The following is a 23,922-nucleotide window of genomic DNA, read 5'->3' on the forward strand; positions in this document are numbered from 1 at the left end:
TTCTGTGGAAAATAACACAGAGAGGTGGCCATCTATTGCCTGTGAGAAAGTATTTGGCTTATATCATCTGCTGTAACGCTTTAACGCTCAGATGATCAAAGACTGTACAGCACTTAGTAATCCAGTTCCTGCAGTTAGTCTGAATCTGCATTATTGCATTGAAGCACTAGCATTTTTGATTGTTGTCCTTCAAATAATTGAAATGATCCGTGAGGTTATTTAGTTTTATCTATACATTTGATTATGAATGTACTTCCTTTGTGTATGGGTGATGAGAGAAGACTAGGGTACCCAGAGAAAACCCACGCAAGCACAGGGGGGAACATGCAAACTCCACACAGGAAAGATCCAAATGTCCACCTCAGGGCTTGAACTTTATACCTTCTTACTGTAAAGCAGATGTGCAAACCATTGCACCACTTTGCTGCTAAAAACCAAGTTCAAACTGAGTAGTAAATAGTAAACAGATGTTCTATTGTTCATCCTTATCCTTATATAAGGATTTCTAAATCATATGACATGTTTGTAGCTTTTGCCACTGCTCTAGAGGGAACAAATAAACACTTTCCTTTGGAGATAACTCACAGCACTAATAATTGTGGTGTTATTCCCACACTCATGAATATGTAGTGCTGTGCATATGTGATTTGTGGGAACTGCAGCTTTATGTGTTTGTGATGTTGAAAATAAGAAGATGAAGAAATGTCCACCAAAATTTTTATTCTGACGTCCAAAATTATTTTTTGTTGTGCTGTGTAGAGAAATTGACTCATACAGTCAGCAGTGCAAACCCTGGAGTGGTGCTCAGGTTTCTCGTGGACCTTGAGCCGTACTGGTGTAGCTTTGTTTGTTTGTCTCTGCATAACTGATAGTAAACCCCAGCAACGACTCATCCTTTGGCTCTTGGATTGTTGTCTCCACAAAATACAACAACATGCTGCTGTGGTTTTTGATGTCATAATGTAATTATATATCACTCAACAAAAGACAGAGTGGGGATAAGGCAATGTTTTATCAGCTGATATATGCTGAGAGGAAAAATGTAGCCCGTCTGCATTCATTGGGGAAGTGCGTGTATGTGGCTTTTGACCAGAAGACCACAACATTTCATGATGATAGATGGAACAGGGTGGCAGTCCCTCAAGCAGGATATCCTGCATTTCTCAGGCATGCAGTGAATGCACAGTGTACCACAAGGAAACATTACAATACCGGGGCATGCTAGGACTAAGTAATCAGCACATGCTTTCAGCTGGTTATCCCTTTTTCCTCTAGTGTGAGTGCCCATACACTTGCTCTTTCCTGTTGTAGTCATATGTACATGATGCAAATGTAAGGGAATTCCATGTGTGCTGTTTTCCTCAAACTGCAATGCAGCTTTCCACTAAATGTTCTGTACAACATTTTGACATTATTAGATTAAGTGTCACATCAGTGCTTTATTTGAAGTTCAGCATCCCACCACCACCACCACATTATCTTTACCATAAATGTGCATCCTTTGAAGGGTCTTGGATGTCTCTGGTGAAGTGCGTGTACGGCTGATGTTGAAGTGTGGAGATTGTGGTCCAATGTGTGGGATCTAACTACAATTTACAGTTACAGCCTTGACAATGTGAGAGCTGTTTATGTCTCTGCACCAGTGCGAAGAATACTAATTCTCTGGCTGGTCAAGTGTTTCTGATTTAATATTTCCACTCCCCTGGTTTCCAAATAGCAAGCCAACTCGCTGTGAACAGCAGGATCATCTGAGGACACAAAATGGCCTGTGCCAGGATACATGTCTGACGCGAGTGCTGGGGATCCAAATAAAACTCAGTTAGCAGAACAGCCTGATCTAAAGCTGGTGCCATACTTAGAAAAAGCCAAAACCACAGGACAAGGATCAACTCTCTATCAGCACAAACCCTCACACCCACACACTTTACTACTACTATTCCATATAAATCAACTCTAATACGTGCCACATGTCTATGCCTACATTGCTTAGGATGCACATTCCCTTCTGATGTATAATCTTGTTATAAACAAGTGATTGATGATTGACACTTTACCGGGAACAATGTGTTCTTTTGGTTCAGATGCAAACATACCTGTTGAACAACTAGTAGTGTTTACTCCAGCAACAGGGACAAATGATGAATTCCTCCCGTTGGTAAGTTGATTATCCTATTTATTTTAAAGTATTAGAGATTTTCTTTAAAGAAATTCATACAAACTGTTTGATTCGCAAATTATTTATATTGCAAATATAAACTGATAACTTCTGATAACTTTGTGGTACAAAAATAACAACCTCTACATACTATGTTCCATGTTTTGTTTGTTTTTATGCACAGTTTTTTGTTTTTAATTTTTTTTGCTCAACTGTCTCATTTTGTTTTTATACACAAACCTTGACTGTATTTGACTAGACTAGTACAGTGCCCGTTGGAAGTATGTATTCATATAGTGGGGGCTTAAGTAGAGTAGTCAATTATGGCCAAATGAGTATGTGTTTAAAGGTATAAAGGGGTTTATTTGTGGGTGCAAAAGTAAAATAGCATTTGCGATTTCCCTGGTTCAATTCAATGGGACATGCGGATGACATGTTTGTTTGGTTTTTTTTACTCATTTTTATATATTTTTTGTTTGGTGTATTTTTCTGTAATGTATGTTTTTTGGAGTCATTGTGTGTATTTATGTATCTTTCTGTTGTCTTTTTGTGCATTTTTTGGATAATTATTGTGTTTTGTTGCCATTGTAGTGTGATTCTGGAGTCCTTTTGTGCATTTTTTAAAATCTTTTTTGGTGTAGTCATGTGCATTTCTGTTGTCATTTTGAGTATTTTTATTTCTATAGATATTTAGTTTTGTGTATTTTGAGTCATTTTCATATTTTTGTTGTTGTTTGGTGTATTTTTCTGTATTGTATGTTTTTTAGAGTCATTTTGTGTGTTTTTGATAGATAGATGGTGTGAAGCATGGTTATTTTTCCAACTTTAACTTTTTGGTCTTTTCTCTTTCCAAAATATTGTATTGTATTGCATTGTAAATTCAGTGTACCATCCCACCCCTACTTTAAGACTTTTATTGACTTTTTGAACCTACCTTCTTGTTCCTGATCTGCTTTAGAGACATGCCCATTGGAAAATAGAATTAATGATATAGTCGTGAAATGTCCATGTGTAACTTGCAAGAGAGAGCAAAAAATAGTAAACTGTTCGTTTATCTTTACAGTCAACACAGATCTGCTTGTTGTTGTCACGATAAATTAAGAGGACATAGCACCGGATGAGGCCCTCCTCTTTCTTTTCCCTCTTCCCTTCCTTTCTGAGGCCTTTTCAGTGTTTACATTATATACACATTTGACCTTCACGCTCAGCCCCCCCCCCCCCCCCCCCCCCCCCCCCCCACCCCAAAAAAAAGAAAGAAAAAGGGGAAAAAAACAAACGCAAAGAAAAAAAACGGAAATACAGTAAAAATAAAAATAAAAGTGTTTGGATGTCTGCATTTGAATCAAACACAAGCTGGCAGTAATGATCAGATTTATTCAGTGCAACGGTGAACTCGCAGGATGTGGGTATTTCTCAGTATTACTAATCCGTCTGCCAGGCATTACAAATGTATAGCAACATGACCATGTGGTGGTTGTGGCTCTCAGCCTACCGCTGCATTGCAGAGCAGACACACCCCTCACTGCACACGCCTCACTGCACACATTGACGCAGCGTCAAAAGAAAAGCCTGTACAATGAATGAGTACAAATCGAAGAGACGTTGCCTTGCATGACTGCTGCTCGTGTTTCACAGTGTAAGCAAATAATATCGTGTTTGAAGTGTCATTTTTAATGCGCAACACCTCGTGCTGAGAACAAAGGCAATGGATTAACGGATTAAACACGGCCTCGGATTGACGTCTTTCACCATGCATACACTGTTGCGTGAATAATTCAGTGATAGCCCACGCGGAGGCTCCCCGCATTCAGGTCAGAAAAACAGGGTCGCTTTAAACCTCACGCGGTCAAAGTTGTTTACCTCTTCGTTACCTCTGACGTCACGACACACCCCTGTTTGAAGGGGCGTACCTTCCTGTTACGAGCACTGACTTTATCCAATTACAACCGAGTTTACTACGACAGCCACCAATCATAGCATTAGTACCACTCCAGGCAGCATTGTGATTGGTTATGATATGGGTGGAAGGGGGAATCCCTTTTCCCCGTAGAGGTCCGAGTGGAGGGGCGGGGCATAACAAAAAGTAATGGCCATCTATTTGGTTGCTGAAGAAGGAGGAATAGCTCGTCTCCCGTCGAAATACTGCAGGTGCGATACAGCTTTACATACGTTACACTGCTGTGTTTAATATTTGTTTTATTCGACTCTATTTCCTCTACTGTGTATTCGGAAGCTGCACCAGGAAAACGGATTATAAACAGGGCTGAACTCGGTACCGCGTTTTAGGGTTAAATGAGCCAGCTAGCCCTGCTAATGGTAGCCACCATCACGGCTGCTGTTGGAGCCAGCGTCTGAAAGGGCGGACGAATTTGACGTTTTTAAACCAGCCAAGGGTCCTCACATTGTTGAGATTAGTAAACCGAAACTCGGCTTTGGTTGGAGCTCTCCCACCCTGCTTAACGTGGAGGGTGCAGGATTTGTAAGAGCTCGAAGAAGGCGACGGAGGACGACTGAGGAGGATTAAAGCAGGTCGGTGTAGATGGGCAAAAGTTGAGCTGAGGTTTGAAACTTGTATTCATGAAAGGAATGCTGAAGACTAACCCAGCGTGACGTGCTTTATGTTTTAAACGAGAAAAACATGCTCAGCATACCTACAGTCTGAATATAATCATTTCTAGACTGAATCCACCACTGCTGTGTGAGCTCCAAACTCTACGTGTTGCTGTTGAAAAAATACTCCAGCGTTTCATAAACAAAGCAACTGCAGGTCAGGAATTAGGGTAAAGGCTCAATGAGTGACTTGTGAAATACCATTTTTGCTCTTGTATCGAACAGGATTAACAACTCGTAGGGGAAAGGACCAAGGAAAGCTCTACAGTCTCACCTATTGTGCAAGGGCATGCCAAAACTTCTGGTAAGTCACATTTCTGTATTGAATTATAATCAGATTGAGATAGATTTCAATTACAGTGTGTTGCTTTTACATTTAACATATTGCCTACGCGGATCTTTGAATACAATGCATTGAAGTGAGTGAGAAAATAGACCTACTCTAAACAATCTGTCAATTGCTCAGTTTTAATGTGAGCTGTACATCTAAATCACTCACATTTTTGATCAGTAACTGACTGGAGGAGCTTTATTTTCTATGCAGACACCAGTTAAAAACATTTATTATGGCTTATTAAAACAGTAGTTTCAGTACAATAAATGTTAAGGCTAGATATAATCAATGCTTGTACTTTGAAAGTGTATCTGCAATTTTGATTAGTTTAGAGATGAAACACTGATGCACAATTTAAAACAAACAATACCATACATTTAATTTACATGGTTTTCCAACAAAAAAAAGCACTTTAACAGTTAAACATTATTGCAATAATGTGTCATTATACTTAAAGTCAATTGCTACACAAGTTCAAATAAGCAGACATACTTAATCATTGCAGCTACTCTTTGTTTTTATAATAAATGGAAAAATTGCCCTCACTTTGCCTTTGTCACTCCTCTATGCCGCACTCATCCTTCTGCGGCTCAGCAGTTTTTAATAGGTGTTGACAACCATTGTTTTAAGGTCAAATCCCATTGTAAAATCATCTTAGTCTTGAATCCTGGTGTTAGTGGTGTTTATAAAAAGACAATGGTACTTAAAAGCAACACGGTTTTATCATTATTTGAATAATGTAGAAAAGACTTTACACACAGCCTGCGATTGTCACCAAAGCAACATATGACACTGGCCACGGAATAGTAATTCCGAATTGAGGTTTACATGGAAACACGTTTATTCAGCTTTATTCAATTCCGCTTTAGGTCTGGGGGTTGGGAAGAGTTCTGATTGAACTGAGGGCGAACATGACGTATTCACGTCTACCGGAAAAAACACAAAACAAACCTTTTCTTTTGGTCGGCTACAACATAGAAGACCACACAATAAGTACTATTTTCACTTTTATTTGGATTGTAGTTTAAAAGCAGCAGCTCGACAGTAACATACAGTTTCACTTTGGTCAGTTCAGGAGTGGAAAGGGGATGGATGTCCGTGTGTATAATATGTCCGCATGTTTATGCTTCCGTCCATCCACTATTTTCATTATATCCATTTTTTAAGCGCATCAACGTGACAGGATGAGCATGCGCAGAAGGACCGGAATTAATTTAAAGCGCAATGAACGTATACAAGATTGAGGAATCATTTAACTTTTATTCTAAATTAAAGGGGAATTAAAGCTCTCATGTAAAAGTATTCACTTTTTGGCAAATATTTCTCCTTCCAGTAATGACAGATGCCTTCAAACGACTTATAGGCTGTCAATGAGTTGATGCACTGACTCACCCACCATGATTGCATTTTTTTTTTTTTGCCAAATTCCCATTTCTATTGTTCGGCTCTATTGATATTTGTTGTAGAAGACCAAACTTCATAACTAGGCATGAACGTAGTTCGGTGTCATTACTAAAAAACTCAACATACCTTTCTGCTTGTTTAAATGATGTCCGCTTCAACAAGATATTGTAGACTTGAACCACTTTGGAATCATGATGAACAGAGCAACTCATTACTAATTTTTATTTATTTTAAAAAAGCTAATTTGTAAAACATGTTTTCTTTTGTAATGTAACTTTTGATTGGTTGTACTTAGCTCTCTGGTTGGTTGAAATGTTTGGTGTCTGAATCTCACGGTAGCAAGTTGTTTATGGTGCTGTGGAGATGGTGCAGCCCATTAGGTCCCCTATACGCTGTAACCTCCCCCCTACCCTACTTTCATGACTACAGTAATGGGTTGCTTCCTCCTACACGTGACCCTATAGTAAGAAAGAGGCCGCTGTACCTAATGTAAAGACCCACTTGTATGTACGAACATGCACGCCTACCTTTTCCACATTATGTTTAGTTTCCTTAGACTAATGAAGTGTTAAGTTTTCCCTAATGTCTTGGAGTCTTCAATTACCTCCTGTGGTTGATGGTTTCAAGGCCAATCACAGGTATTATGAAGATCAAGTGAAGCAGCAATGAAGCTCAATTCATATTTTACTAGTTGATATGAAGGCCACATGATGTAAGACTTTATTGGAGGTTTAATGTCTCTTTTTTGGGAGCACTTTTTCTATCTGCAGTAAATGAACGGATTTGAATATTTAAATTTCTGTTCATTATATTATTATGTGCAATTTTATTAGATGTATTTTTTTTCTGAATAGTGTTAAAGAGTTGTTTCAGACCCAAATCATTATAACAAATAGTGCGTTGTTTTTTTTTTTTACTCTTTTTTTTTTTTCACTCATTCAGTCTGTGGATATTTTAGCTCGTATAAAGCTGCTCACATTTGTTTTATTTTGCGGTGTTACGATCCAAAGAGTATCCAAATAAACTGGTGACTATCGACTGTGAGGCTGGTATGATGTTAGAACTTCTATGATTTAACACTTTCGCAAAAACAATTACAGCTTTTTTGAGGGCAGTAAAATGTTTATTTTGCACATTATAAATACCGCTAACGGCAACTGTCAATACACATAATAGTTGATCTCAAGAAACAAGGAGGACCAGTAGATTCATTACACCACCTCTGCTTCCACATATCATGAGCATGTTTAACGTAACATTAATTTTTTGGTTTTTCGCCAATTCACCAGTAATGTGACTTATGCGTTGCTTCTTTTTATCTCCGGATCGGGAGCAAAAGTCCGCCCAGTCACAGGTTTATCTGGATACTATTTGGACCGTAACACTGTTTGGTAAAGTTGGCAGATACTCACAAATTTGGACTTCTAGCTTCAATAACTCTTTAATGAAACGTCATCAACACACAAATTACATCTCTGCCATTGGTGTGGGGTGGAAAACATGCTACAAGATACATTTTTATCAAACGCAGCAAAATAAAAGTCAGTCTGTGTGTCCCCTCTGTGTGGTGAGATTAAAACATGAAGCCCTTGTCCTAATTTCCTGTAAATATCCAAATATCACACAAACAAAACCAGATTGAATTTTAAAACAGAAAAACGTTGCTTGTTTGGTTTTTCCATTTTCCTGTTTCTGGTTTTAAATTAATAAAATAAATAAAAAAATTGTTTTTCTATTTATTAATTTGGTTTTGAAACTAAATAACCAAAGAACGAAGGGTGCACGGATTACTGGAAAAGGTGCATTCTCTTTTAGATAAAAATGAATTTTAGGTGTGTGTGTGTTTGCGTCGGCCTCTCCCTGCCTCGTCTCTTTCCCTTCTCTGGAGTCCAGCAAGGGGCCCAGCATGAGGGGGCAGCCTGCAGTAACTCACGCTCTCGCTGCATCATACAGCAGCGAGGCCTCAGTGTTGGGGGAGGCGGTTTCTCAGGCCATACGGGTTGGACACGAGACATGGGACCTCAACCCTTCCACCCATTTTAGCCCTTCCTGTGTGGGACACAGGTCACCTTGTCATGTGCTATTGCTGCTGCTGTAACATGCTGTCTGTGCTCAGAGAGAGAGAGTAAAACAAGTGAAGGGACAGGACTGGACTAGTCTGTTCAGCTTAGTTTTTGCCACTTTTAAATACTAGGTTTGTCAATCTTTTTCTCTCATTACATTTTCTAAGCAGTGTACAGATATGACCTCAACTTCATTATTCATTTTTAATATTTCTTTTATTAATACATTTTCGTATAATCCCCTAGTAAACTTTTGTGTAAAGCTTTAGATGTGCATCAGAAGTCCATGTGTTTCCATTGTAGTCCAGGTCATTCCAGAATCCAGATCTTATTTGTTTTATGTATCTTGTGTACTCGTAGTGACTCAGTTTGAGGTATGCAGTGAAATGCATTATGATCTCTGCCTTCTCCCTCCAACGCTCCCTCACTTCTTTTTCACGTTGTCCCCTGAATATTTCTCCCTTTTTCACTAATTGAGTAAAACTTTAAAAGGCATTAAAAATTTTATCTTTAGTCTAATTTCAAGTTCTGCTCAGTGTACTACCACACAAGGCTCCCTTTTTCTTATTCTAGGCAATTTACACTAACTTAATTCTGCTGTATGTTATTGGTCTGGATGATTTTTTTATTTGTGGTCTTTTGTGTACTGTATATATTCTAAATGTGATTTGTTCTACAAGCCCATTGCTAACATTCTTACAAGTGATACCATAGGTTTTAAGTTTCCCTTTTTTTTTCTTGGCATTAAAAAAATGATCCCGTCTTTAAACGCTGTCAGAAATAATGCCTTCTACACACCTTGTTTGGACTTGCCTCTCAATCACATTGCCTTTCGACACCCAGTCCTAAATGGCAACACTTAATTAGGCTTGTTTAATCAGAAGGTGTGGGCTAAGCGAGGTTTTTCCTAAATACTTGTTATTGAATCGACTAAAGCTAGGCTGTGCTTCACATAGTTTTTGCTGTGATAAAGATTAATTATTTTATTAAGAGAGCTTTATTTATTCAATATTTGTACATATCAGTCTAAATGGAAACAAATACCTTCACTACATTTGCATCTCGTGTCTCAAAGTGAGAGAATAACATTTGACATTGATCAATACAATATGGATTGTATTTTTTTTCTGAGGATGTTTTCAAAATAACTTGCAGAATTAGCAACTTATATAATCTGCTATATGAGTGATATTTTATGTTTATTGGTTATCACTTGGGCTTGCACCACCACCTGCACCAAACTGTTAATCTTGAAATGTAATGATTTCCTTAAATGTTGAGCATTAACTCTTCCTGGTGTAATGTGTTTGTTGATGATTTTAATCGTTTTTACTGATGATTTTAAATGTTTTTTGCTGCCGATTTTAATGTTCCTATTGATTTTAAGCTGTTAAATGTTGTCTGTTGCACTTTTTGATCACGTAAAGCACATTGAGTTGCCTTGTGTATGAAATGTGCCATACAAATATAGTACATTTGCCTTGCCTTCTTCAGGCAGCATCTTATCTTTAAAACTAACAAGGGCCTGTTTATAACATTAGCCTCTATAGTTTTAGAAACATGCTGCTTTAAGCATATTGTCAATAAATCAAAGGTGAAAAGGTGTCATTGCCTCATTACTTAGATAATCACACTTGTTTACCTTTAAAATGTGTGTTGGGTTGAAGCAAAGTTGGTAACTCCCTGCCCAGTCCTCTTATCTAAATAATGTCTTTTGGGGCTTTGCCAACCATTTTAAAATTGCATGTTACAGTCAGTTTGGTGTCTTTACAATTGGGCTCATCTCTTACGCTTTGACCTGTGCTGTGTCACAGATTTCACAGTTTGTTTATCAGTGGAAATGCAAAAGTTAATTTGAAAGAAATGTTGAGCTCTTCACTAATAATGTGGGAATTTCCCTAAATTCTTAATTTCCATTTCCTAATCCATGGTTTGTTCCCTGATGAAACAACGTCATTTTGTTTACTGGGAATTTAATACTATGAGCGTCTATTTTGGAACTTAAATTAACTATTTTCCAGGTGTTTTTGTTTAGCAGTGCCATATAACTAGCTTTATTCTATTTTAAGATAATATATAAAACATAGTTTTGCTGTTTCCAGGTAAAGGAAATGCTTATTGTTCTTGTAAATGTTATAGCCTTTTCATTTATTTTGCAGTACATTTTAAATAAAATGTAACTATATACACTACTTATTCTAATGTGGGTAATGATTAAATTAATTCAGTTATTCCTGGGTTAAATGGATTGGATTTATGATTTATTATATATGTGATTTATTTCTATAAATATGCCCTTTAAAATTTTTTCATTCTCTTATTTTTTACCATTTTATCATTTCTGTAAGTAACTTGTTTAAACAAGGACAATCATGTGATTTTGGTTTGGGTGAACAGTGAACACAGCCTCATACTGGATGAACATAAGAGCATGATGACTGTCACATGAGTGACCATCTAAAAGACTTATGCATTGACAAAAGGCAATGAAAACCACTTTTGTGAATCGAAAACAACCAGTTTACCAGTTGTATTGGGGCTGTTGTGTAGTCAGCAAACACTTAAGGGAAGATTTACTAAGATCTCAAATAAAAGGTGCTAAATCCCTTGCATGCTTAAACACTTTGGGGATGCTGTTCCCTTACCTGTTTTTGATAGTCTACTAATATTGTAGAGTAAATTACTGCATGTGCTTGACACCGCTCTATTTAGATGAGCATTTTGCGCTTTAAACATGGAGAAGTCTGGAGAGCTGCGTCGGCGAGAGCGCAAAATTACATTTGAAGAAGTTGAATTGTACTGAGGTGATTTCCCTGTCTGCTGCATCAACCATTCAATTATGTAGCCAACAAAATAGATATAAATTAAAGTGCTGTTACTTGTATTGACTTAAAAACATAATGTAAATTTGTTCCTATAATTTAATGTGACTACGCTGTCAGTCTCCATGTCATTGCTCGTATCTGCCTTGGCAAAGGCCAGATATGCTGTTCCATTGATCTATTGATGACGTTGATCAGAGTTACTGCATCAACAGACAAAACGGTCTGCAGCACATGAAGATGAGCTACTGGTCATCACCCAGGAGGTTCTGAGCTGTCCGAGGTAGTGGTTTGTGGCGCGCACTCAGACGCGAACCTCACGCCATTGCAGCGTAAATTACGCAGATGGTCAGCACTGACTCGTCATCATTGCTCTGACAAGAGTGACAGAAGCTCATCTTTGCAGCCAAAACATAGAAAGGAGGATGGAGCACAGCAGCAGCTACATGCCTGTGCTTTCCTTCTCCTTGCTACACCAGGCTGGCTCAGTTTCTGTACCTGACTCATAGTTTACACAGCCTTTTCCTTCGGTAGCTGTTAATATAGAATATAGTTTTATTTTTTTTTAAATTTCGTCGATAATTTTTTGGTACCAGAAAGGTTAACTGGAGCATTAAACATTATTTTCATTTTTACTACATCTTCTGACAATATTCACTCCATCTGCATCGCTGTGTGAGTTACCACCTTATGAGCAAAAACAGGCACTGCATTAAAGAGTTACATCTTCTCATTCCATTTTTTTGCGCCCCAGAGTTGATCCGTCCACATTACCTATTCATCAGAGGCAAATGTGCTAAATGGAATGTGCGCTCTATGCTGCGTGCTTGACACACGGAATCCCGATTGCTTGATGTTTGCACCATTTTTTAGTGCGTGGCGCCTTTAATGGCATTTGCATATGTTTTTACAGCCGCAAACCTTTAGTAAATTTGCCTAATGTTATATTTAGGATATTTATTCTAAAAAGGGGCATCGCAGGGGCAGCAGGAATAAATCATGTTAAAAAAGCAAATCATTCATCAGTCGCAAAAGGCTTATTTTCCTTAGCCTTTTCAAGATTTGTGTCTGTCAGAGATAAGTCGTGTATTTATATTTAGCAGCTCATTGACGTCCCTTGACAGTGTATTTTAGGCAAAATTTCAAGGTAACTAAAACAGTCTTCAAATGATGATTTTGGAACTGTCGCACCCTATTTTTTACTTTTATCTCCATTTGCTTGAGAGTGCTTTGACGCAAAAAATCACAGTGACAAAAAAGCTATCCATCTCCTACTTACTCTCCCTACACACTATAGATGACAAACCCCCCCAAATTTTTTAAAGGGGACATATCATGCTAAATCCACTTTTTTAGCCCTTAAATGCATTTTGTTGTATATTTAGAGTGCTTAGAAGTACAGAAAAAATCAAATTTGTCTCTTCAGGTGCTCCGTAGATATCTTTATATTCTGTTTTGCTCATATTTTTCAATCTGTTTCGATTTTTCTATTCTTTATTACGTTTTTTGAACTATTACATCACAGTATTTGCTGCGGAACTGCCAAATTAGTACATCAACTCCAGGTCCAACACTTCGAGCAATATTATATTATATATTATATATATATTTTATTTCTCGCTTTTATTTTGTAGTCCAAGCTCAAGGATGACGAAGTTACGAGAGGATAAGTCAAAATGTTCAGTTGTTGGATGTAGTAACCCACACGCTTCATTACTCCGTCTCCCAGCATCAGAACCTTTTCGAAGTGCCTGGTTGAGTTTTATTTTTCACGGAAATGTACCCACATCTGTGGGTAAGGTCATTTTTGTGTGCGCGAAGCACTTCAAGGATGACTGCTTCTGCAACCTCCGCCAGTATAAAGAAGGATTTGCCGAAAGACTTTGTCTGATTGAGAGTTCAATTCCTTCTATCTTTGGAGACGACGAACAGAGCACTTCAGTAAGCTGTAAATAACGCTAAAAAGTGTGATGATAAGACGTCCCTGTCATTGTTTTGTTAGTATTAGCAGTTGCACCGTCTTGATATGTTGGCGCTGTGTGCTCGTTTTAGATCCTTGATGATATGGCCTACGTGATTTAATTTAAGTCTAAAGTTTTCATTAGTCATTTCATTTTGCCGTTTTTGTCTTTGAAAAGACTGTATTAAAATGCATTTTGTGACGTTAGCTTGGCGCGAGCGTTAGCTCGGTGCTTGTGTTAGCTCACTTGTTAGGGTTCTGCAGGTTCATCATCTTCATTTTCATCTCGCTCCGCTGGGTCAGACTCTGGCTGGAACATGTAAGGCTGGATGGACAAGTCTTCTGTTGTTGACATTTTGTAAATAACCTCTGAATAAAAAGTTTATGCGCCGCTACATAGCCGTATCTCTTCTATCAAACTACAAAAATGGCCGAGCAGGGTGGAGTTGAACCGAGTGTCACCTGAAGAGGGGGCGGGGTATGGAGTGTCTCATTTGCATTTAAAGAGGCCGCACCAAAACGAGTTGCTCTCAGAAGCACATCAGAAAAGGGGTAGAAAAGGGGCCTGTGGAGCTATAATAATGAGGAATTCAGACCCAAGCACTGCAGTCCCGCTTTATATAGACCACAACTGTATGATTTATATGTAAAAAGGAAGGATTTAAAACCATGATATGTCCCCTTTAAAACTTTTTTTTGCAACCACCACCGCTTCATTTCAACATACACGTCATCACATTAGTCGTTCTCACTGGTTGGCTTGGCTTAACATCCCTCTCTCATTTTACAGTACCCTCTTTGGCTTGGCATGTGCTCACTTCAGTTTCAAACTTCTTGGATCATTTCAAGAGGCAATTGACCCTAGAATCAGTAATATTCAGTAGGGGTGTCCCGATCGACATTGATATCGGATATCGGATTTTATCGGACTGCATCTAAAACCTCCAATATATATTATATTTATTCAGTTGTAGAATACTGTATATATTATGTTGAAGGTTAAAATGTAACTAATTGGTTAATAACAAATAGGTCAGTTTTTCTCATACCTACTGTTGCTGACTATTGTTCTCTGAGTAACATCACTTGATCAAGCCTTTTCTAACATTCCACACTACAAAATGAGTAATAAAAGTATGTATGATTTGTATATGTCTAACAAAATAACTATTTCATGAAATGGTTTTTTTCAGCCTCATTGAAGGTATGAAGTGCTGACTTATGTTGGAAAGAAAGTTTCTCAGTGGGACACAGTCCTACACTGAACGCCTTCATGTTTACATCTGTACACCGTACATGCCTGCGGGGTCATGCATAATCCTATAACATTTGTGAAATATGACAATTGTCATATTTTACGAAAATCTACCTTGTGTTTTTAAGAAAATGATTATATATATATAATTATATACAGTAGTCCCTTGCTATTTTGCAGTTCACCTTTTGCGGCCTCAGTGTTTCACGGATTTTTTTACAGTGCAATTTTACAGCTTATGCACGTGCATTGTGTTCTGCATCCTGATTGGCTAATGCTGCATTCACCCACCAGCGACACATCCAATTCTGTGAGTTTCACTGTCTGCTGAAGCGAGGAGCTACGCTCCTTTTTCTCCTCTCATAAACATAAACCACCAGTGAAAAAAGCCGGCGTGATTAGCGGCTAATGCTATGCAAGTTCAGTGCTACAGAGAGAATTTTTACCTGCTACTACCACCTCCTCGCTGATTCTCCTCCACGCCAAATTCTTCCTAGTCCGATCCCGGTTATAAAGCCTGTGTCATACAGCTCCAGGTGGTCACACACAGCTTCTACTCCATGGTTGAATGGGTGAACAGACTGGTGTCCGTGTTGACGGCCTGACACCATCGTCAACAAAGACTGAATGTGTTCGGCACCAATGTCTGATCGCTAGCAGTGTGACTCTGAAGTGCTGTATGTTTGAAAACAGGTTTATGTTTTAAAATCTAAGAAGGTTTGAACTTTGAGAGTGTTTAAACAAGAGAAATGTTAATGCCTGTCTGAGAAAAGTGTATAAAGTGTGTGGTGAGGGGTTTTACAGCCTTAAAACATGTATAATAATAGTTAAAAATAAAGCTGACTTTGCGGATTTTGCCTATTGCGGGTTTTATTTAGAATGTAACCCCCGCGATAAACGAGGGACTACTGAATAACAAAACTTAATCATGTGCAGCAGTATTTCATTTTACTTGCTGTCATATGTATTTATCTTTGTGATTTTGAATGCTGGAAAGTAAATCAGATTTTAGATGGAGCTCATTGGTGACTAGAGCCCCTGAGGGCCCCGCACATGGTCCATGCGGGCTACCTGGTGCCCGCAGGCACCGTGTTGGTGACCCCTGCCTTAGAGCCTCTTCTACTCATGCGGGTCACTTCAGGGTCGCATCCTTTTCATACTCCAAACTGATTGAAGACACATTTAGTATATAATATGAACGATCACACAAAATAAATCAGATTTTTTTTAAAAATCCGAATTGTGCATTAAGAACATGAGCTTAGTGGGATTGTGGCTTTTGTATGAGACTAATATAAAGGAGGTGATCGTGAGGGAGGATCCTGTGTGGCAGTCAGTGCCACACTGAGTGTTTCAGTGTTTGTGGCCCACTCCACAGGCTTCCCCACAAATCTTACACCGGTCAATCACAGTCGATATATTGGGCGCTCCTGCTTTAGAGAAAAATACTTTGTGCATTACAGGTGCAAAATATTCATTTTGCTTGTACTTTAGGTTTCTGTTCACCCTCAGCTTTTTGTCTCAAAGATTTAACTGAAAACTTGGCTCTGATGTTACAATATCTAATCACATGATGGCATTACATAGTTGTTGATGACGGGAACACACCCATTTTACTACATCCCAGGGTGCTTTATTTGGATTTTGGACAGGGGAGGACAGTCAATCCATAGTCCTATTTGAAAGCTGCTTGGACACAATTTGAACTTTGATAGGTTTTGTGATATTTTGCTGGAAGTAGCAATGACATATGCCCGCTGCAGTCATAAAGGGATGTATGTGGTCAGTAATATTGACCATTTGTGTCAACATCTAGCTTTACATGTGTACATAATAAACTGTGTAAACTAACTATGAGATTGCTTTAGCAGTCATTCCGCTTCCACTGCTTTGTCAATCATTATGTTCCTTGTATCATTTTCGTTGTGTAGGACACAAAGATGGAGTGAAAACATTCCTACCCTCTAATGTTCTCGGCTGCAATATATTGAGAAGATTACAGAGAGCTAAGGAAATTTGGCCACCACAAAAAAGTCCAATGTATCGCTGGCAAACTTTTGGTTTTGAACTGCAACTAAGTAATTAGTGGTTCAACTAAGGACAAAGCTACTACATGACACGTGCAGTATGAGTGCTGCCTGAGTAGACTTAGATCTTAAAATAAACCACACATGAATAAGGACTATGTTGAGGTTTTTTTGTTTAATGTATAAATCTGCAAAGCTGTCGTAAAAAGGTGCTTAAGTTCTCCCTCGACTGCTGAGAGATTATTCCTACTCCTGCTGGTCATGTGGCTGAGATGAGCCATACTTGATAGCTTCAGTAACTGACACATTGTTTGTGTGCCATTCAGTGTAGGTCAGAAGTAAAGACTTTCCGTATTTTAGTTTTTTCCTTGGATTTGTCTCCCTGTTGCCCTCAGTAATACTAGGGATACCAAGCTGGCAGTCGCCAGGCAAATCATAGTTATCATACATAATGCTTTTTAAATCAATACATTTGATAGGGATGGGTAATATCAGGAAGCCTGTTTATAATTTTATTGTTTTGCATATCTACCTTATCTCAAATGTTATGACCCACAGTGATTTTCTATTCTATTTTTTTTAAAGGAACAATTTGTTGATATGCATGTGACAAAATAGGTGAAAAACATCATTATGTATTTAATAGGAATTTTTGGCCACTGTCCTGATTTAGACATAATCCCTCTCCTGAGGCAAAAAATTGTGTTACCCATCTTGTGTCACATTTAGTGTATCCTCAGATTGTAATAGGAATGGGCAATTTGGACGAAAATTCATACAGTGATAGTTTATTGATTTATTTTTCTCTTACGAGAAAGAGGATTCTGGGTAAGAAATACTGGTTCAAAGTGCCACACAGGCAGTGGTATTAACAGCCAGAGGCACAATAACAATATCAACAACAGCAAGCTGTTTCAGCTGCTTCATACACTTACTGGAGCTGCGACGTTGCTTTCTTGTCATCATCTCATGTAGAGATTACAGGAATAGTCCATTCAAAGTGATAATCTTGCATCGCATTGTGTCACAGTGTTGCCAGATTTGTGGTTTGTGTTTGGGCTGTTTTTATTGGAATGGGCAGGTTCTAAGATGTGATTGGGCTGTAAATTGTCAATCTGATCTGGCAACACTGATTCCCGATTTTACTTGTGACGTCACAAATGTAGAAAATTTTAAACTGAGCAATTTGCTATATGTTATAAGACTTACACAGACCACAAACAAATGACTGGATGGTTTTATTTCACATTTTGTGTTGATGGACACTCAGGTTACCTCATACGTGATCAAAAAAACTGCAAAAGTAGATTTTTCACAATATGTTGCCTTTAAGAGGGGAGGGGCCATATTACCACGTGGAAGGCTACAGGAAGCACTGATAGTTGCTTGAGGCTCAATCAAAGGGAATTTATAATGTTACAGAAAATGACTTGATGCACTATTTTCAGCCGCGTCATTGTTCAGGGCTTCCACCACTTCTACAGCTAAGGGAGTTTGTTATACGATGAAATGAGATATCCTTTATTCATCCCACAAGGGGAAATTTTCCATTTCAATTACATCCCCATCCAAGAAACATGAAAAGACAATCACATATGGCATGGGAGGACAGGAGCAGAGAGGATTCTGGGTCGCCACTAAGGTAGCGTCCCGTATCTTAGATGAGAGTGGAAAAACATGAGGTAAGAAGAGGAAAAAAAGGCAAGTCCCACTCTGTGCTCCTTATGGGTTGAAGGTTTGGGGTGGAGAAAAGGAAAAGATAACAGCCAGCCGCTAGGGGGGACACGCAGCCTCTTGTGGGCGCCACACTCGCCCGTCCTGTAGCTCGCAGAGAGGTTGGACGGGGGGCCAATGAAGGCATTTTGATAGTCAGATGATGGGTGACAACCTTGGGTAGATCTGGTTCAGAAAACAAAGTTCCATGTGGTGGTGGTGAGGGTCTTTCTGCACAAACATCTTGGTGGATAGATGAGACAGCCTTGGACGGTTGGCTGTGGGGAGCCAATTATGATAAGCGATTTGTTTTTGCTTCAGGCTAGTACCATTTTGATAGCCTTGAGTACTGGTCTCCAGCAGTAATCCATTAAGGCAGCCTTTAACAGAAATGACTGGCAGCCTTCCCAAAACAGCTACCAACGTAATACGGACTTTGCGATAGGTCAGAACGCTGCCAGCTCCAATCAGCATCATGCCTACTACCATAATTCCAATCATGTAGATGTCTTTCACATCCTCCACGGAAAGAATGGACAGACACACGACCCGCCACTTGACCAAGAATCGAGCGCGTATACGGTCACAAATAGGGATGTAACGATTAATCGTAAGGCAGTTAAAAATCGATTCATAAGTATCACGGTTCACATCGATGCTCTGAAAATTGAATTGCAGTACTTTTTTTAAACAGCAGAGGGCGCTATATCTATCGTTCTCGTCCAAAAGTGTAGGCTGTCAGCGGAATCTGCTACTTCTTTCTTTCTGGCCACCTTCTACTCTTAAACATGTTAAATGATTCCTTACCCCTTTAGCACCAAAAGAATATCTGTAATATTACGTGAATATCTGTAAAAGTCGTTTTTCTATTAGCTCTGTCTGCTAGCATAGCATCTCTTCTTCACTGCAATAATATCTGCATGCCAACCGACCACTGGGTTACCAGCGCCCTCTGCTGGTCCAAACAAATGTCTGACGTAAATACAGTGCAGACAGTTTTTTTTTTTGAAGTCCAATTGTTAAGGCACAAAATACATTTTCAGTTGCACTTTTAAAAAGAAAAATAACTATTATGCAGTTTTGTATTGTTTACTATAAAACCAGAATTTAAATTAATAGGCTTCTTCTTCATTTGTATTATTCTTTTATTTATTTCATTCAAGATTTATTTTTAGTTAAATTGCATTGTTTTGAATAGTTTATCAAGGGATTCTTTTGACAATGAAATATAAAAGGAAAATAGTACAGTATTTTCTAAAATAAAGGAATATTTTTCAGTCATCATTTGTCTACAGTCCCATTTTGCAAAATAAATCGTGAGAGAATCGTATCGTGAACCCAGTATCGTGAATCGAATCGTATCGGGAGTTGAGTGAATCGTTACATCCCTAGTCACAAACGTACCGGGTTCACCTGCCCGTATGTTTTGTTGGAAAAAATTTGGTCAATTGTATTAAGAGACCAACTGATCAATTCCTAATTTTGGTTTTTGGATAGAAATGTAGAGAGAGGCTTCTATTAGACTGACAAGACAAAACAAGCAGCAGCAAGGGCAGAGGTGGGAGACGGGGTTGAGGAAAATGCAACCACCTTCATCTAGTGCAGGAAGAGAATATGAAGAACAATCAGACATCTCCCCTGTGGCTCTGACTACAGGCAGCCTGGCACACACAGGGCTCGAGACTGCGACCAAAATGGTTGCATATGCGAGTGTATTTTCAGTGCGTGCGAGTGAAAATTTTATCTGGTTGCATCCGTGCGAGTGTGTATGGTTGACCTTATTTTGGACGGAGCGGCTGAACGCTCCGTCACGTCCCTGTGTATTCAGTGGTTAACTGATGCTGAGATTTCCCATGGCCAAGAAGGCATCATGGTTACGTGCAGCTTCCTCTGCCAATATGTGTCTTTGTTTACATGTCTTCTTGAGGGTTAATTGGCTGGGAGGCTGGGGAAAGGGCGGGCATAAAGGGGGAGGAAAGAGTAAACAATTCTGTTCCCACGGTAGTGAGTGTATGACGGTGTAAGACGGTTCTTTTCCCCTCTCAGCAGGTACCCCGCTAGTAATCTATTGTCTGCAATACGTTCAATAAAATAATAATTTGCGTCGGGTTTGCTTCGGGCTCAGGCCTACATGTTAAGTTAATGTATCAGGCTTGGGTCGGGCTTTATGCCTGCGGGCACGGGTGAGGAGATGGTGCGCGCTTACACATCTTGGCTGCAGGTGAATGCACCGAGTATAAACACTAATGTGCTCCTTTTGGAATGTGCGCGGTCCGTGAACGGAGCCAGGCATAACAAGTCCTTCACTGAGAGCACGCTCACATTGAGGACAGCAGTAAAAAGGGAAAACGTGCTGAGCTCAGTAATAGAGCGTACATGCTCATCAGAATCAGCATGGTGGGACCAAAACTGATGGACTATGATGCCAGGCCAGATATTCAGCTGTGGTTCTCCCAGGGCAGGGGTCTGCAACCTGCAGCTCTGGGGCCTAATGTGGCCCTTTGACTCTTTTGCAATGGCTCCCTATAACTTAAAAAAAACTATTGAAATAGTTATCTTTAACAGAAGCTCTTAATGATTAATGACAAGTGAAATCAAGATATACCCAATTTGTTAACCTAAAAATAAATTACATTATGTGTAACTTTCCCTGCGCCTGTGGCTAACCTTTAGTTTTAAATCCCTGGTCAGATAACTAAAGAGTAAAGGTTGCAGAACCCTGACCAGGGGAAGAGGGTTAGGAGACCCAACTATAAGAGCTGGACCCTCTGAATTTAATTCCATGGGGTGAAGCAATGCAGATGCTAAGTTAGTTATGCTACTGTTAACTTAATTCAAGTACAGCCTTTCTGCAAAATAAATAAAACAAAATGCATGTAACCTGTTTTTATGCTTTGCTTTTATTTAAAGAAAAATTGTTACGTCTTGTTTTAAAATATATAAAATAAATGACCTGTTATTTCAGCCAATGCTTGTTGCAGAAAAACTCAATATTGTCACTAAAACCTGAAAACATTTTGCAAATATCTCGTCATTGTCAATCTTTACTTCATTCAAAACTACGGTACGCCAGGTAAGTCAACTATTCATCAGAATGCGTAGCTATGCTGTACCCCCCCCCACCCCACCCCCGTTCAAAAAAAGGGTGCGACCAAATTCTGTGGAAAAGTTAGTGTACAGCCCTGACACATAGAAAGTCTGCTCAACTTGGCAGCTTTGTGTCTGTCATCTTGTTGACTTTCAACAACTTGTGAGAGAGATTGAATGAAGACGGTGTCGGGGTGTTTGTGCTCAGCAACATGCAGTTTGTGAGAGGCAGACAGGTGAGAAGTAGTGAAAGCGCGACTCCAAAAACCATTATTTACCCACAAAATAAACTTTTAAAAAATTATATTGTTATAGGTGATATTGACATTTTCTATATCACGTAAAACAAATCTCAATAGGTTACCCCCGATTTTAACATGCCAAGAAAAAGAAAATCCATTTTTAAATTTCATGCCATTTCCAAATAAGCAGTAGAACATCCTTTAGAAGTTTGTACATTATTAAAATTCAGCTGTTTATGAGAAAAGATGGCCTACTCTGCTATGTCACAGCATAAAGTTCAAAATACATGCACACATGTTTTTATTAAATGTGTTGAAAAAAATCCGAAGTTATGACAGGTCAAGTAAAGGTAATTGAGAAGAACAAAATCAAGTTAACATCACTAGTACAGTGCCTGTCGGAAATATGTATTCATGTGGGAGCATAAGGGGTGTAATTGCAGGTGCAAAATGTGGGTGCAATTTTCCTGGTTTAATTCTATGGGACGTGCGTGATAAATGTGTTTGTTGTTTGTTTTTTTTCTCACTTTTATATTTTTTTGTTTGGTGTATTTTTCTGTAATGTATATTTTTTGGAGTCATGTGTATTTTTGTGTCTTTCTGTTGTGTTTTTGTGCATTTTTGTATAATTATTGTTTTTGTTGCCATTGTAGTGTGATTCAGGAGTCATTTTGTGTATTTTTTGTGTAAATATTTGGTTTTGTGTATTTTTTGTATAAATATTTAGTTTTGTGCATTTTGAGCCATTTTCATATTTTTGTTGTATTTTTCTGTAATGTATGTTTTTGAAGTCATCATTGTATATTTTTTATCTTTCAGTTGTCTTTTTGTGCATTTTTTGTATAACTAGTACAGTGCCCATCGGAAGTATGCATTCATATAGTGGACGCTTAAGGAGAGTTGTCAATTACGGGCATAATAACAACATACTCTGTAGCATTATTAATTTTTGTATATTTGCAGGTGCAAAGTAAAATAACGTGTGCAATTTCCCTGGTTTAATTCTATGAGACATGCGCATGATGAATGTGTTGGTTTTTTTTACTCATTTTTACATTTTTTGTTTTAATTATTGTTTGTTGTTGCCATTGTAGTGTTATTCTGGAGTCATTTTGTGTATTTTTTTAAGTAGTTTTTGTGAATTTCTGTTGTCATTTTAGTGTATTTTTAGTATAAATATTTAGTTTTGTGTATATTGAGTCATTTTAATATTTTTGTTTATATTTGTGCATTTCTGTTGTCGTTTTGTGTACCTCCTGTGTAAATATTGTTTTGTTTTTTGTTTTACGTCATTTGTGCATTTGTGTATTTTTTGTTTAAATATTTAGTTGTGAGAGAAGCTGCAGTAATCAGGTGACCTTCACTATGTAGCAACATGTAAACACTTAGATCTGACTCAGAGTGTAACACTGCTGTCAATACCAGCCTATGGACGGGTGTCGTGACACAGACTGTAACCGGACTAAATGGTGGTCCGTTATTCACTCAACACTCGCATACCTGCACGCATGTCACGTAGACTGTGACCAAATGACTCCAAAATAACAGATACACACATTCGGGGTATTTAGAACCCATCGACCGAGTTTCAGGTCGAACTCGCACCGCGTCTGGGAGATATTTGTTCCACACACACACATCCACACACACATCCCCACAGACGTCCCCTGAATTATAGTATAGATATAGATTATTGTTTTGTGTTGCCATTGTAGTGTTATTCTAGTCATTTTTGTATTAATATTGTTTAGTTTTTTTGTTTTATTTTACTCATTTAGTATATTTTTATTCTAAATACTGTGTGTGTGCATCCATCTCCTCTGTGCGTTATTTTCACACACACGCGTCTTGCTAAGAGAGACACAGAAGTACCACGAAAAATAAACGTTTTGCAAATGGTTTAATTTTATAGGACATGTGCATGATGAATGTGTTTGTTGTTTTTTATACTCATGTTCATATTTTTTTTGTTTGATGTATTTTTCTGTAATGTATGTTTTTTTGAGTAATTTTGTGTGTATTTGGAGCATTTTTGTATATTTTTATGCATTTCTGTTAGGGATGTAACGATTCACTCAACTCCCGATACGATTCGATTCACGATACTGGGTTCACGATAAGATTCTCTCACGATTTATTTTACAAAATGGGACTGTAGACAAAAAATTTTCTTGGGGAAAAAACTAGAAAATACGGTACAATTTTCCTTTTATTTTTCGTTGTCAAAAGAATTCCTTGATAAACTATTCA

At 38.4% G+C, this 23,922-nt stretch overlaps 1 protein-coding gene across 3 annotated transcripts in view; it reads left to right on the forward strand.

Moving 5' to 3' along the window:
• Positions 1–1,889: 1,889 nt before the first annotated feature.
• The window catches only part of LOC114463028 (vitamin D3 receptor B), a 47,406-nt gene continuing 25,373 nt past the window's right edge, over positions 1,890–23,922 (forward strand). The window contains exons 1-2 of one of the 3 annotated variants that reach the window (XM_028446249.1): positions 1,890–2,155; positions 4,991–5,069. The gene's annotated coding sequence lies outside the window, so the exon portion shown is untranslated. The other 2 variants (XM_028446248.1, XM_028446250.1) reach the window with 2 other exon arrangements.

The sequence above is a fragment of the Gouania willdenowi genome, chromosome 5, assembly GCF_900634775.1.
Source record: "Gouania willdenowi chromosome 5, fGouWil2.1, whole genome shotgun sequence".
NCBI classification, from domain to species: domain Eukaryota; kingdom Metazoa; phylum Chordata; class Actinopteri; order Blenniiformes; family Gobiesocidae; genus Gouania; species Gouania willdenowi.